General features: G+C 55.5%; 1 protein-coding gene across 1 annotated transcript in view; it reads left to right on the top strand.

Annotated features, from left to right (window-relative positions):
• Nucleotides 1-5,723: 5,723 nt before the first annotated feature.
• The window catches only part of CDH5 (cadherin 5), a 38,177-nt gene continuing 30,257 nt past the window's right edge, over nt 5,724-13,643 (top strand). Inside the window, exon 1 of the mRNA XM_029926162.1 lies at nt 5,724-5,818. The gene's annotated coding sequence lies outside the window, so the exon portion shown is untranslated. The remainder of the gene's footprint in view (nt 5,819-13,643) is intronic.

Below are 13,643 nucleotides of genomic sequence, written 5' to 3'. Positions count from 1 at the left end.
TCTCTCCACACCCTCGCCGGCATCTATAGTCTCTTGATTTGTTCATTTTAGCCACTCTGCCTGGTGTGAGGTGGTATCTCAGTGTGGTTTTTGATTTGTGTTTCCCTGATGCTGAGTGATGCTGAGCATCATTTCATGTGCCTGTTGGCCATCTGGATATCCTGTTTGGAGAAGTGTCTATTCAGATCTGCCCATTTCTTCACTGGATTATTCATTTTTTGGGTATGTAGTTTAGTGAGTTCCTTGTAGATTTTGGATACTAGCCCTTTATCTGATATGTTCATTTGCCACTATTTTTTCCCATTCTGTTGGTTGCCTATTAGGTTTTTTGTTTCCTTTGCAGTATAGAAGGATAGTTCTCCTAAAATTCAGGGCCCCACAAGTCACTACCAAGTGGGAAGCCCCACGTGTGCCCCTGCCCAAGCTCCTCAGCGAGGCATAAGCAGCTCTGCCACTGGCTTCATCCAGCCAGTCCCCAAGTCCCCCTCACAAAGCCTCAGGGCTTCTCCACGGGATGGCTTCTTGCCAAGGAGGCCTCTGCACCTTTGACCTCACCATCCCCTCTGCCTGGCTGGTCCTTCTTCCTGCTCCATGCTTGGGGAACTCTTACCCATCCTTTCAACATCTTGGGGACCCCCATCCTCGGGCAGCCCCCCAGAGCCACCTCCAGCCCCCCCCCCCAGCATGGGGCATACACCTCTGTCCCCTTCCCAGCCCCACCTGGTACAGCTCACACTAACCTGACACAGTAAGGGACCCAGCCTAGGTCACCTCTGAATCCCCCCTGCCCAGCACAAAGCTAGGCAAAGACTGGACACCATTGACAGTGCATTTTAATAATAGAGGAGCATAAAACATTGTTACACAATGATAATTCGTCAGGAGTAGGACCGTATAAAGTGAACACTAGACTGGAATCCTGGCTCTCCTACTCGAGAGTTATGTGACCACAGGCAAGTTCCTCAGCCTCTCTGAGCCTTGACTCCCTCATAAAAAAATGGGTATATGAATAGTATTGACACCTTTCAGGACTACAGTGTGGAATCATTACACAAGAAAAAGAGGGGGCATACAGGTTTTGGAATGGAACCAGTGGGGGACAGGTGGAGTGGAAGGTTCCCAGGGGACATGGCACTTTCAGAATGGGGATCTAGGCAGGCTGGATGGAGGGGCGGTACATCCGAGGAGGGTCTGGGAAGGCAGAGGTAGGAAGCGAAAGGCATCCTCGGAGCCAATGGCTAGAGCAGCTCGGCCTGAGATCATGGAGGGTGTTGGGCGAGGCTAGCACCCTCACGGGAGTCTGGGTTTGAGCCGGCCACTGCCATGCTGGGCTATGTACTTAATGCTGCAGAATGGGCAGAATGCACAGGCCTCTGTGAGTACTGAAAAGAAAGTACAGAGCCTAGAGCCGAGACGGCATGTTACTGGTGCTGAGTTGACAGCAGTGTCGGTGACCGCAACAGCTCCACCCCCGACTCAGAGTCTATCACGGGCTGGCCTCTTTTCTTCCCTGAGTGCCCACCCTGAGCCAGACACAGAGCTGGGCACCTAGCAGGGCTGTGAGATGGATGGATGGATGGAGTCAGTGACTCTTTGAAGGCTTTGAGGAAAGGCCCCACTGTGTGCTGTGATATACCACACAACACAGGCACACACCCAACCCCACGCCTATGTCTGCCTCAACATGCCAGTGGTTGTGGACCCATTCAGTCCCTCACTCATGCATTCTTTCATTCAGTGAGCCCTGCTCTGTGCACCATGGGTACCCAAAGGTGAACCCAGCCCCGCCCCTGCCCTGGGGGGCTCTCTCTGCTGCCTGTGGAACCAGCTGAGGAAAAGACCCCTCCCCTGCCCCTCTCCCCATCTGAGTCCCCATAGCCCACCCCACACTAACCTCCATTCCAATTCCCCTGAAGACTGTCCACCCCAACCCCACCACAGCCACCAAGCCTTCCCCAAGTTCCTGCTGGACAAGAGGGTACTTCCTGTGCCATAACTTGGCGGCCTAGCCCCCGAAGCCCTCCGTGCTCACAGCCCAGAGGCCGTGTTGCACAGGGATCCAGTGGCAGCCTGTGAGCCCAACACACTCAACTGCCCCCTCTGCCCAGCCCCACCCCAGCCCAGGGCAAGTCTGACCCCCAGGTGCCCACATTCCTCAGCAGCTATGAGCGTCTGGAGCAATTATCTGGAGAAGAGAGGAAGGAAATGCGAGCTATGTCAGCAGCTGGTTAGAGTCTGTGGAGTACATTCCAGGAGCTTCCTCACAGGAGAAGCCTAACTTTATCCCCCACCACATGTTCTGTGACCCTGCATGCATGCGCACGGCTCCCTACAAGGGCTTTGCACATGGTTCCAGGCCACTCAGTACAGTGGTCAAGAGCCCTGTGCAGCCCCAGATCTGGCCCACGGTGGGCTGACTGCCGTGCTAATGAGCCACAGGGTTGAGTCCACATGTGCCAGGAGCCCACAACAGACAGACACCCCGGGAGACACGGTCCCAGCCCTGGGTGGAAGGAGACCAGCTGAGCAGACGAGTTGGGCGGTGGGTGGGCTGTGAAGGGTCCTGTAGGATGCTTCAGGAGCCCAGAGGAGAGCGTAGAGGGCCGGAGAGTTAGAGCAGGGGAGGCGTGGTCCGGGCGGAGAGGGCGATGAGAGAGGCTCTGAGGGCAGGCCAGGGGACAGAGAGAAGGCAACCCAGAAGAGGGAGAGCACAGACAAAGAGCGGAAGGTGAGAGGCTGCCTGGCTTCCCTGCCCGGTGCTTGGGCCTCCGGCATCATAGGAAAGAGGGACGGCACTCTTGTTGAGCCCCTACAGTATGCCAGACACAGCGGGGGGTGGTGGAGAGATGGGGGACAGCGAGGCCCTGTGTCGGAATTTCCATTCTACCACTGACAAGCTCTGATCTTGGAAAACATGTAATTCCCAGTCTCGGTTTCCCCATTCGAATAATGGGAATAATAACAGTCCTGCCCCTCAGGGTTGCTCTGAGGACTGAAAGAGGAGTCTCTGGAGAGAGAGCTCAGGGGACGGAGGACACACACGCTGCGCCTCCCAAACCTGAACACCCAGAGCTACAAATGCTTCGTAGGCCTCAGGGCTCCGCAGCCAGCCATTCTGACTCCATCAGTCTGCCTGTGAGGCCCAGGAATCTGCACTTGCAACAAGCGCTCCCCGGGTGGCTGGGAGGCAGGTGGCCTGAGAACCACACTGTAAGAAATGTCTGCTCAGTAAAATGCTTGTCACTACAGTCATTTATTCCTGCCCTCTTATATTTGATCCTCTGGACAACCCTTCAAAGTGTGGACTAGCAACCCATTTCATAGGTGAGGAAAGGCTCAGAGGGGCATGTCAGCCACCCCAGGTCACACAGCCAGTGAGAAGCCCGGGTAGGATCTGAACCAGGTCTGCCAACACCCAGTCTGGACCTCTCCAAGCAGGGTACCACAGGGCCGAGTCCCCAGCCAGCTTTCGTCCTGGCAGAGGCTAAGTGGGTGTCCCCAGGCATCACTGCCACACTCCCTAATCCACCCGACCATCCCGACTGTCGCTTCCTTCTCCACTGCTAATCAGGTCTCGCAGAGCATCCCGTTTCCTGCCAACCCACCGGCTGCCTCCTTTCCTCCTGATGGCACTTCCTGGCCTTGTGCCTTCCCAGTGCCTCTTTTGCCTCCAAAGCGGTTGGGGCAGGGGTTGGGTGGTGGCAGAAATCAGGCATGACATCCCCAGGGGCCCCAAGGGGCACTACCCTTCCTCCCATGGCCTGGACTACCTCTGCAGGGTGACTACCTCCCTGCCCTAGGTGCCTGGGTGGCCATCCCCTACTTTACAGATGACAGGAACAGCAGGCTTCAGGGCAGAGTCAACTTCCCCGTGGACTGGGACAACACAGACCCTGTCTCCATCTGCTACCAGTGCCAAGTCTGAGACCCCGCGGGAAGTGGGGCCGGGCTGGGCCTCAGGCACGTACACCACAGAGCAGGCAGTGGGCCCAGGCTGGGGTGCAGGGCTGGGAGCATCGGGCTGAGGCACCAGCGGCAGAGTGCTGGCCTGGGGCCACATCCACCCTCTGGCTGGGGAAGGGTTAAGCCTGTTGAGGAAGAAAACAAGAAAACGCTGCGCCTTTGTTTGCTCATTCCACCAAAAGCAATGGAATGTGCTGGATCCTGTGCAGAAGCCCACCTCAGGACTGTCCTTCTCCACAGGTCGCTCTTCTCCCTCCAGCACCATCTACAAGTCCCCTCCACACAAACATAGCTTTAAACACACACACACACACACACACACACACACACACACACACACAGAATCTCCCTCCCATTTCTTGCTCCTGTCCACTGTGAGGCTGTGATCACACACATCTCCTCCTCTTCACCCCCCTTCACCGGCCCCTCTAATCTGCATTATCTCCTCCATTCCATTTAACCTGCTTTGCCCATAGCTATCTGTGAGTTCCAGCTTCCAAATCCGCCCTCCCCTCACCCAGCTGACACCCTGTCCTGCTCTCCACGGCCCTGCCCTCTCTCAGCTTTCCCTCTTCCTCGCCAGGCTCTCCTAGAAGATATACAACTCCCAGACGCCAGGGGCCTCCCTCCCGGTAAGTTCGTCCGCTCCCACAGCCGCAGAGAAATAAGCTTCCAAACCTCATCTCTAAGCCATGTGCATGCACCCATCTCCGAATGCCCACCTGGCATCACCACCTGGGTGTCCAAAAGCCATCGCAAACTCAGCACGCCCGAAACAGACAGATCTTTATCTTATGTTCCCAAACATTACTCTTCAGCCCATTCCCCATCTCCATACCCATGTCCGCAGACTTACTGAGTGCTTCGGGGCAAGACATTCTCCCTCTCAGGTCTGTGTTTGCCCAGTCCTGTAAAGGAACACATTTGGGACTCCCCAACCACTCACCCATGAGAAAACCATTCAGAGGACAGATTCCCACCACCCCCAGGAGATTCCCAGTCAGTTGAGCTGATTAGGGCCCCAGTATGTTCAGTTTTACAAGTTCCTCCTGGGGCACCTGGGTGGCTCAGTTAGTTAATCGGCCGACTTTGGCTCACGTCATGATCTCACGGTTCATGGGTTTGAGCCCTGCGTCGGGCTCCTTGCTGACAGCTCAGAGCCTGGAGCCTGTTTCGGATTCTGTGTCTCCCTCTCTCTCTGGCCCTCCCCTGCTCATGCTGTCTCTCTCTGTCTCTCAAAAATAAATAAAAAACATAAAAATTAATTAATTAATTAATAAAAAATAAAAGTTCCCCCTAGGACTCTCAAGCTTCACAGAATCGGTGCCCCTCCCACCTCTAGCTGCTTGGTCCTGATGGACTGGACCCCACCTTCAGTTTCATTTTGACTCTTGTTGGTCTCAGCACCCATGTGAGTTTGAGGCTCCAATCATCCCCATTTACAGATGAGGAAACTGAGCATTCAGGCACGGGAGCGGGATGTGTCTGGCTCCAGGTCACATCAGAAACAGAGCTGAGGCCTGGGATTGAGATCTGAGTTGAGTGTCCCAGGCCCCGTCCAGGCGTAGGCCTCTATGAGGACGGCCTGGCTAGGCCGAGGCAGCCGCCCACCACGGAGCCTGCCTATCTGCAGCCAGCCCGGCCCTCACAAAGGAACAATAACAGGAAACCATCCCAGGGGGAAGTGGGCCAGGGCCAGCTGGAAAACCTGAAGGGGCGGCAGCCAGGCCTCCCTCGTCGGCTGGGTGTGGCTCCCCTCAACAGGCTGTCGACTGAGCTCCACAGAGCTCCGCAGCAATTCAGCCCCACAAGGACAGGCAGACGGAACCAAGACACCTCTGAGCCCGCGAGCACGGTGAGTAAGGATCCCCGCCCCCTGCTCCACCCGACACATCGCCTAGTGCCCAAGGTGAGAGGGCACTTGGCTGTCCCATCTGTAGAGCGGTCGTTGTTGGGGTCCCAGGGAAGAGCCATTCCTTGGGGGCACACCTAGTCTCCTCCTGGCTCAGAGCAGTGAGCTAGTGGGGGTGTCGTGGGCACAAGTGGGCATTCTCCGGACTTGGTGGAGGAAGTTCTTCCACATGTAGACCCTCCAACTCCATGAGCCTTGAAGGCCCACCGGCTTCCATCCATGCCATGTTTCAGAGAGCACCGGGCCTGAGTTGCCAGCGCACCAGAGGTAGAAGACTGGCACCCAGGCCTAGCCTCCCTCTGGGTGGCCCTCTCCCATGGGAGAGGACTTACCAAAGCTTCACATCATCCCTGCCGCCGAAGTTCTGTTATGACATTGGGAGAGGAGCCCTGGACAGGGCCTCTCAGCCGCGGCCCCTCCCTGTCAGCCAGTGCCCCCGTTTTCAAAACAGGAGCTGAGGCTTAGCTCTGGGCACCTGCCTATGGATCCCTCCCCTCCCTGCCCCGGACACTGCAGGGACCAAGTACAAGCCATGGGAGCTGTGGCCAGGAAAGCGGCCCACCCTTTCTCCCCCGACACCCAAGTTTGGGACCCCACAGCCCTCATATTTTAGGGAAGCTCCACCCAAAAGAATTGAAGGCAGGCAGTTTATGATGAGATGCCCAGCTCTATCACTCCTTCCCATGTTACTCTGGGAAAATTACTCAGCGCCTCCTAACCTCCATGTTCTCCACACCTCTGTGTGATCATCTGTGACTCGTGCAAGCTGTTGTGGGAACTGCAGGTGAGAAGGATGAAAGGTCCTTCTTTTTTATGTTTATTTATCTTTATTTTCAGAGAGAGAGATAGAGAGTGAATGTGTGAGTGGGGAAGGGAGAAAGAGAGGGAGTGGGAGAATCCCAGGCAGGCTCTGCGCTGACACAGGGCTCAGTCTCACAAACCATGAGGTCATGACCTACGCTGAGATCAAGAGTCAGATGCTCAAGAGAATGAGCCACCCAGGTGCCCCAGGATAAAAAGTTCTAGCTGATGGAGCTCTTGATTGCACTACTGTCCTTTCTCCCTCCTCAGCGGGTACAGTGGAGATGGGTGAGACTGGGCAGAGTAAGAGCGGGGGAGGGGATGCAGACCCAAGCTCTTTCCAGAACCATGTCTCAGTTTTCTCATCTGTGCAACGGAGGAAACAGTCTTCTAGTGAGACTATTGAAGAAGGCAATGTCACACTCAGGACTGGCACCAGGAACGGCTCAGGGGAGGGGCACCTTCAAGAAATCAGAGCCGAACTTGCCTGCCACACCACAGCTGTGGCTGTCCTAAAGCTTTTGACCCCCAAGGTCAGCCAGTCCATGGCAGGTGGGAGCAGGGAGGGCGCAGGTGAGAGTGTGTAGACTCAGCAACGCCTCTGACAAGCACGCTGGGCCCCGGGCTCGTCCCCACCCCGTGGACGATGCTGCTGTGTGAAAGGGACAGACAGGATCCCCGAAGATGTGAAGGCCATGCGGGTGGAGCCAGGAAGCCTAGGCAGCTTGGAGGACTCAGGGAGGCTGGCTGGCCACAGGGGTTTTTAGAGCAGACAGTGCCAGGAGGGCTAGTCACACTGACGGCCATGAAGGCCAGGAAAAGGGGCTCTGGCACTCCGTTAGGTGGTAGGGAGCAGCAGAGTCCAGCCACCTTTGGGGCCCAGCCCAGAGGGCAGCAGGTGGCTTCCAAGGGGCCCAGGAGCTGCCGAGCTCCCAGGCGGCCCTGCCAATGCCCACAGACTGTCGGAAGGCAGTAGGGGAGGTATGCACTGGCCTCACAGGGGTTAAGCTGCCCACACCGCAGTCTCGACCTGACCAATTGTGCTGCTAAACAAGGGCCGGACGTGAGGGCAGGAAACCAGAGGGGCCACACTTATTTTCTTCCCAAGTTGGCTGACTCACAGTTCTGCTGCTGCCTCAGGGACAAGAGGTGAGCACAGCGGCCACTCGTTATGGAAAAATCTTGGGCCCCTCCCCTAGGGAGACCCATCTCTGCTACTTCCGGCCCCTCTCTGCACCCCCTTGGCATCCTTGAAGCTACTAAAAGAATTCCCATTTGGCAGAGGAGACCATAGATGCTGAGAGAGACCAAGCAGCCAGTCCCAGGCTACACAAAAACCATGAGACGGAAGCAAAATACGAGTGAGGCCAGCCCCTTCTGACCCCACAGCCCCACCACATTCCACAGTGAAGCTGGGAGAGGGGAAAAGTCAGGGAGGATTGAACTCGAGAGGTCAAGCCACAGAAGCAGGCACAAGGACAAGCTAGGAACCCAAGGATCCTGGGAGAAATGTTCTAGAGACAGGCCCTGCCCTGAGGAGTTTGGCGTCTGGCTAGAGATACTAAAAAGCCCATCCTAACGCAAGCCCAAGCAGATTTTGGGTGGAAAAATCCCAGAAGGCTTCCTGGAGGAAGAGCAAGAGTCCCAGAGGATACTGAGAAGTATCTCTGGGCTTCAATCTTCTAATCTCTCAAGAGCAGGGGATGGACCAAATGGTCCCTAAACTTATTCAGAGACTTCAGGTTGTCTTGGGACACAGTGACAGATCCTGGAAGGAAGGGAAAGCAGGGAAGGGACCCCAGGGACAGGCAGGCAGTGAATGAGATTTCCTTCTGGAGAAGACTGGAGGGATATAGGAGGCAGACCCAGGGCAGAGGAAATGCAGTCAGGTGTTAGTTGGCCAGTCAAGCCATAGCCACCAGGCTGGAGTGGGTGGGGACATGAGGGTCAAGACACCTGCATACTTACTGAGTACCTACTGTATACCAGGCTTCTCACCAATGATCTCATTTAATTCTCCTGACCAAGGAGGAAGCTATTATTGTCTCTGTTATAGATGAGGGAGCTGGAGCTCAGAGAGGGCAAGGATGGGCCTGAGGCTACACAGTTTTTGAGCAGCTGGGCCGGTACAAACAGGCAGGTGTGCAGGGCTCATTCTGTTGCTCCCATTGACTGCCTCTGAGCCCCAGTCAAAGTCAGGAAGCCCAGAGAAGGCTGGAAAATTCTCCCTGGTGTGGGGAAGTAGTGTTCTATCCTTGAAGCCTGGAGCTGCCCCATTAGACGATAGGGGGATAAACTGGATGACCCTAGAACCCAGAAACCCAGCAGGAAATTGTTTCATATCACAAACTAGGTTTGGTGAATTGCTAATATCTACTTGAAAGATTGTATTGAGGATTCAGGGGCTGAGTTCAAGTTCAGTGGGAATGAATACTGTGATCAGTGATGTCTGCCACAGTATGGTAAGGGGTGAGTGACAACTGATGAGCTCTGCCGTGCGAACTGGACATAAGAGGTCTCCTGCACAGCGATGGGGACGTGTTCATCGGAGACCTGTAAGAAGGATAATCTCGTCCTCAGAGAATCGAAATCCTACTGGAGGTGTGTCTCGTGCAATGGGCCATTAGCAATGCTGTTTAGGGACAGGGAGGAGATTCTTTTGAGCAATACCAACGATTGCACCTGCTCTGACCACCCAACGTGTTGTCTGCAAATATGCAAATTTGTTTTAAATCCTGTGAGTGAGGAGGAAAGCAGAGACTAGACCAGAACTGGAGACTGAGGCAGGCTGACATGCAGCAGGGGGGACACTGACGCCTCCAGTCCAGGGCCTCCAGTCCAGGGCCTTGGTTCATGAAGCTGGATGCTGGGATGAACTGGAAATCTAGGCCCAGAACCTGCCTGGTCGGACACTCAGGGACAAGAGACAGGGGCTGTGTTCTGGGCAGGAGTCAATCAGAAGATCTCATCAAGGAAGCAGCCCAGGGTTTGAAAAGGAATAGAGCATTTATCCAGGGGACACAGCAAGGAAGGGCAATCCATACAGAGGGAACAGCCTGTGCAAAACTCCTGCTGGAGAGAGCAAGAGCAATATGCCTGCCAGAGATGTCTACTCTCCTCATGGCTGGAAGGGCTGGTAGATGGGGGAGAGGAAAGCCAGAAGGGTGGGCAGGGGACATGCCAGGCTGGGCCTTGAACACAGGCTCAGGAGCTAGGCGTCATGCCACAGGGATGGGGAGCCAGGGAGCGGCATGGTCACCTCGAAGGGGAACAGAGACAAGGAAGCTGTTGGCAGGACCCCAAGGGAAGGAGATCAGGTCCGGGACCCACAGAAGCAGGTCCCTAGGCTGAATTGGGCTGCAAACCAGGAGAGAGCCCTAAGAGGCCAGCTCATAGCTGCCTAATCCTGCCTGCAACACACCCCATGCCTGAGGCTTGTAGGGCCTCACCCTTCATCCTCCCAGGGTCTGTGACTGCCAAGCCCCAGCTGTAAATGCTGGGGATCAGCCAGGCAATGTGGGGGTCCCTGAAGGAGTCTGTTCTAGATTGAGGCTCAAAGTGGTGGGGTGGGACGGTGATGAGGAGAGCCACTCGTGGCCACACAGGGAGCAGGGGGCTCCAGCACTTGCCCCTCCCACAGGCACAGCCCCCACGTGTTCTGGGCCTTCCTCCCAAAGTCCAGCCCCTGATCCCTGACCCCGGGCCTCTGGGCTAGAGTCCAGAGCCTGTGGGAGGTTGGGCTGGAACTGATCATCCTGTCCACCCTCTGAGGCTTTGCCTGGGGTTGGGTTCAGCTGCCAGATCTTGTCCCAGCTGATGGGGAGGGGGGGTACTGCATGGGTGCAGAGGGGCCGCTCCGCATGGCAGAGACTCTTCAGGGTTGGCGTGGTCAGATGAGTGGGGACAGGGTGTGGACACAGGTGAGGTTGTTGTGTGTCCATGCAGCATGAGGATGTTGTGTGTGCATCGCTGACCTGAAAGCTTCCTCTACCCCACTCCAAAGGGCCCTGCAGCCTGCCTGATTACCTCTTCAAGCCCAGACTCAGCTCCTGAAGCCTCCAGCTTGAGCAAGGCTCTGCTCAGGTCAAGAAGCAGGGTCCTGCCAGTGGTTGGAGGCAGGACGAGCCCAGGGACACCTGCCAGGCTGCCTCACTGAGGTGCTCCCAGCTAGATCCAGGTTTCCTAGGATCTATTTCCAGCCTCTCCCCTCCTCTGTTTCTCTGTGTCCCCCCTAGCCCTTTTCAAAAATCACAGAGCTGAGTGGACTTCACAGCCCCTTCAAGACCAAATCCCAGTGATGGGGGGGGCATAAACAGAAAGGGACCTAAGGGATGTTTGCCTAATGCCTCACAGCAGCTCAGAGGAGGTAGGACGCACTCTTTGACTGAGCCCCTCAGCCCAGTCTGAACCCAGCTTCCAGCTCCTCTGCATCAGCCTACCTCACAATTTTTAAATGTGTATTTTTTTTATCAAGCACTTAGTATCCTCCTCCATGGGAGTACAGCCTGTGCTTGCTCCCCACATGTAGTTCAGCGCCTAGAACACAGTAGGTGTTCAATAAATGTTTGTTGTAAGAGCGCTTGTAAGTCCAGGGCTCTAGAGAAAGCTACAGAGAAGTGGCGACATGTGACTGAATCCATGCAGAGGAGACAGAATGTCAAGTGCAGAGGCTGGGAGGGTATGACCAAGCCTAGAGGGTATTTGGGTTTTTTTTTTAATATTTATTTATTTTTGAGAGAGAGAGAGAGAGAGCGAGCAAGAGAGCGGGAGAGGGGCAGGGGATGGACAGAGGATCTGAAGCAGGCTCTGAGCTGGTGGCAGTGAGCCCAATGCAGGGCTCAAACTCACAAACCACATGATCATGACCTGGCCAAAGTGGGACGCTCAACCGCCTGAGCCACCCAGGTGCCCCCAGCCTGGTGGGTGTTAGTGTCCTGCAGGCTGGGGCTGCTCCTAGAAGCTCGCCAAGCACCTCCAGACCCAGACAGGTAACAAGAAGAAGAGGCAGAGGCACAGGCCCCCACACGTGGCTCAACAACCTTCAGAGCCACCCCTCAGTCCTCAGACTCAGCTCAGGCACCAAGGTTCTGATGTCAGCGGTCTCAGCCACCGTGGACACAGAGCTAGAGCCTAGAGCTCTCTGAGGCCCGAGCCTCCCACCCAGGTATCAGTGAGCCTGGCTGTCCCCCAGATTCTCCAAGGCTCCCCAGCCCCTTCTTCCGGGTTCTATGCCTGCTCATCTTGAACCCCACGCTCTGTCCTCTCATTCTGGGCCTCTAAGACCTTCCCAGACCAACTGAGGGTCCAGAGGGCCCACTCTTATCCAGAAGTGCATTTGGAGCTGCCCTCAAAAGCCTCTAGAAAAGCGCCAGGGATGGGGCAGGGTCACAAATTCTGGATGACAGAGATGCAGGCAGGCCCCTGGCTGCCAAGCAGATGCCCTTTCTCCTCAAAGCTGTTGTCAGGCAAGTTCCTGGGGCTGCTCAGCAGGGAATTTCTGAGCACGGGAATCCCTTTCAAAATCCTCAGAGCCTCTGCTCATCTGTCATACCCCAAATCCACCTGGCAGCATTCCCACCACTCCAAAACCTTGGTGAAGGTAAAGGGCTTGTTGGGAGGTAAAGGGCTGAAATGAGCCTGATCCCAGCTGTGGCTCTGACCACACCTCCAGAGGTGCGGCCAAGGAAATTCTGTTTCCAGCTTTGGGCACAGCAAAGCCTGCCGGCTGACTTCCTCTCCAGTGGGAAGAGAAACAACTGTCCGACAAAACCCTTCTTCTCAGCCCGCATTCTGGAGCTCAGATTTCTAACACAAAATACAAAAGACATAGATAAATGTGGCCTTTCAGCTGGAAAAGTCCCTCGGGTCCGTCTGAGTTTGGGCATAGAAGGAACCCAAGATTCAGAAAAAAGAGCTGGGTGAGGGTTCTAGATCTATCGGTTGCTTGTGTCTGTGCCTCAGTTTCTCCCTCTGTGAAATGGGGGGTGATAATTCCTATTGCCTGGGGATAACATGAAAGCCAAGTGTGAAGGATAGTGTTTTATTATCATGCGCGTGAATGTCCCCACAGAGACAGAGAGGGGGAGGCATGGTGGGAAAATGCAGTGTTTGGGCGGGAAGGGCACCGACGTTCCAACACTGTCTCCACCTCTTGCCGCTGTATGACCTGGGACGGCGCCCTCCGCCTCCCTGAGCCTCGCCTGCAGAGCAGGCTTGCTGCCAACCGTCTTGCAGCTGCAAGGTTGAAATGAGAGACTATGTGCCATTGAGGAGGTGCTCCGGGTGTCAGCCCCCCTCCACCACCCCAGGCGAGAAGGAGCTGTCTTGAAAGGGCACTCTGGGGTCATGCCTTGGAACAGAGATGGGATTATATGATCCTCATCTCCCAAAGGCCCCCATCCCCAAAGTCCCATCCCCTCACAAACTGCTCACTGACAAGGAGCTGAGTACACACAAGTCCCTCCCCAGTCCAAGCAAGTGACACACCAGTGAGGTGGGGTGACTCTGTGGGAGCCAGTGCCAATCCTGTGTGCCAAGGGACTTCTCTCCAGGGCTCAGAGCAGAGCCTTCACTGGACAGAGACTTGAATTCAAGGAGCTTTTCTGCATGTTCAGAGAACACTGTGTGTGTGGAGCCAGGCAAAGCCCAACAAGGGGTTAATGTTCCCTGTGAGCCATGTGGCCATAGCCAGTGATTGGTGGCCTCTGCTTTCTTTAAGTCTAGGGTGGTTATCCATTTGGATGATGGCAGCTGCCAACCATGAGACCACTGGCCCGTCTAAGCAGGGCCAGCAAAGAGAAAGCCACACTCACTGTATCAGACAGGGTCCCAGTGGGAAACAGAAGTTACCCAGGGTGGGGGAAGGGGAGGAGGGGTCAATGCAGGGACTTTATGAAGGAAATGCTTAGAGAGCTGTGAGCTTGGTTAAGGGAGCAAACAGGCTGTTGAAGCCTAAGGCAAACCAGCA

Source organism: Suricata suricatta, chromosome 16, assembly GCF_006229205.1.
Source record: "Suricata suricatta isolate VVHF042 chromosome 16, meerkat_22Aug2017_6uvM2_HiC, whole genome shotgun sequence".
In the NCBI taxonomy this organism is placed as follows: Eukaryota; Metazoa; Chordata; class Mammalia; order Carnivora; family Herpestidae; genus Suricata; species Suricata suricatta.
This window is presented reverse-complemented; position numbering and strand designations above follow the sequence as displayed.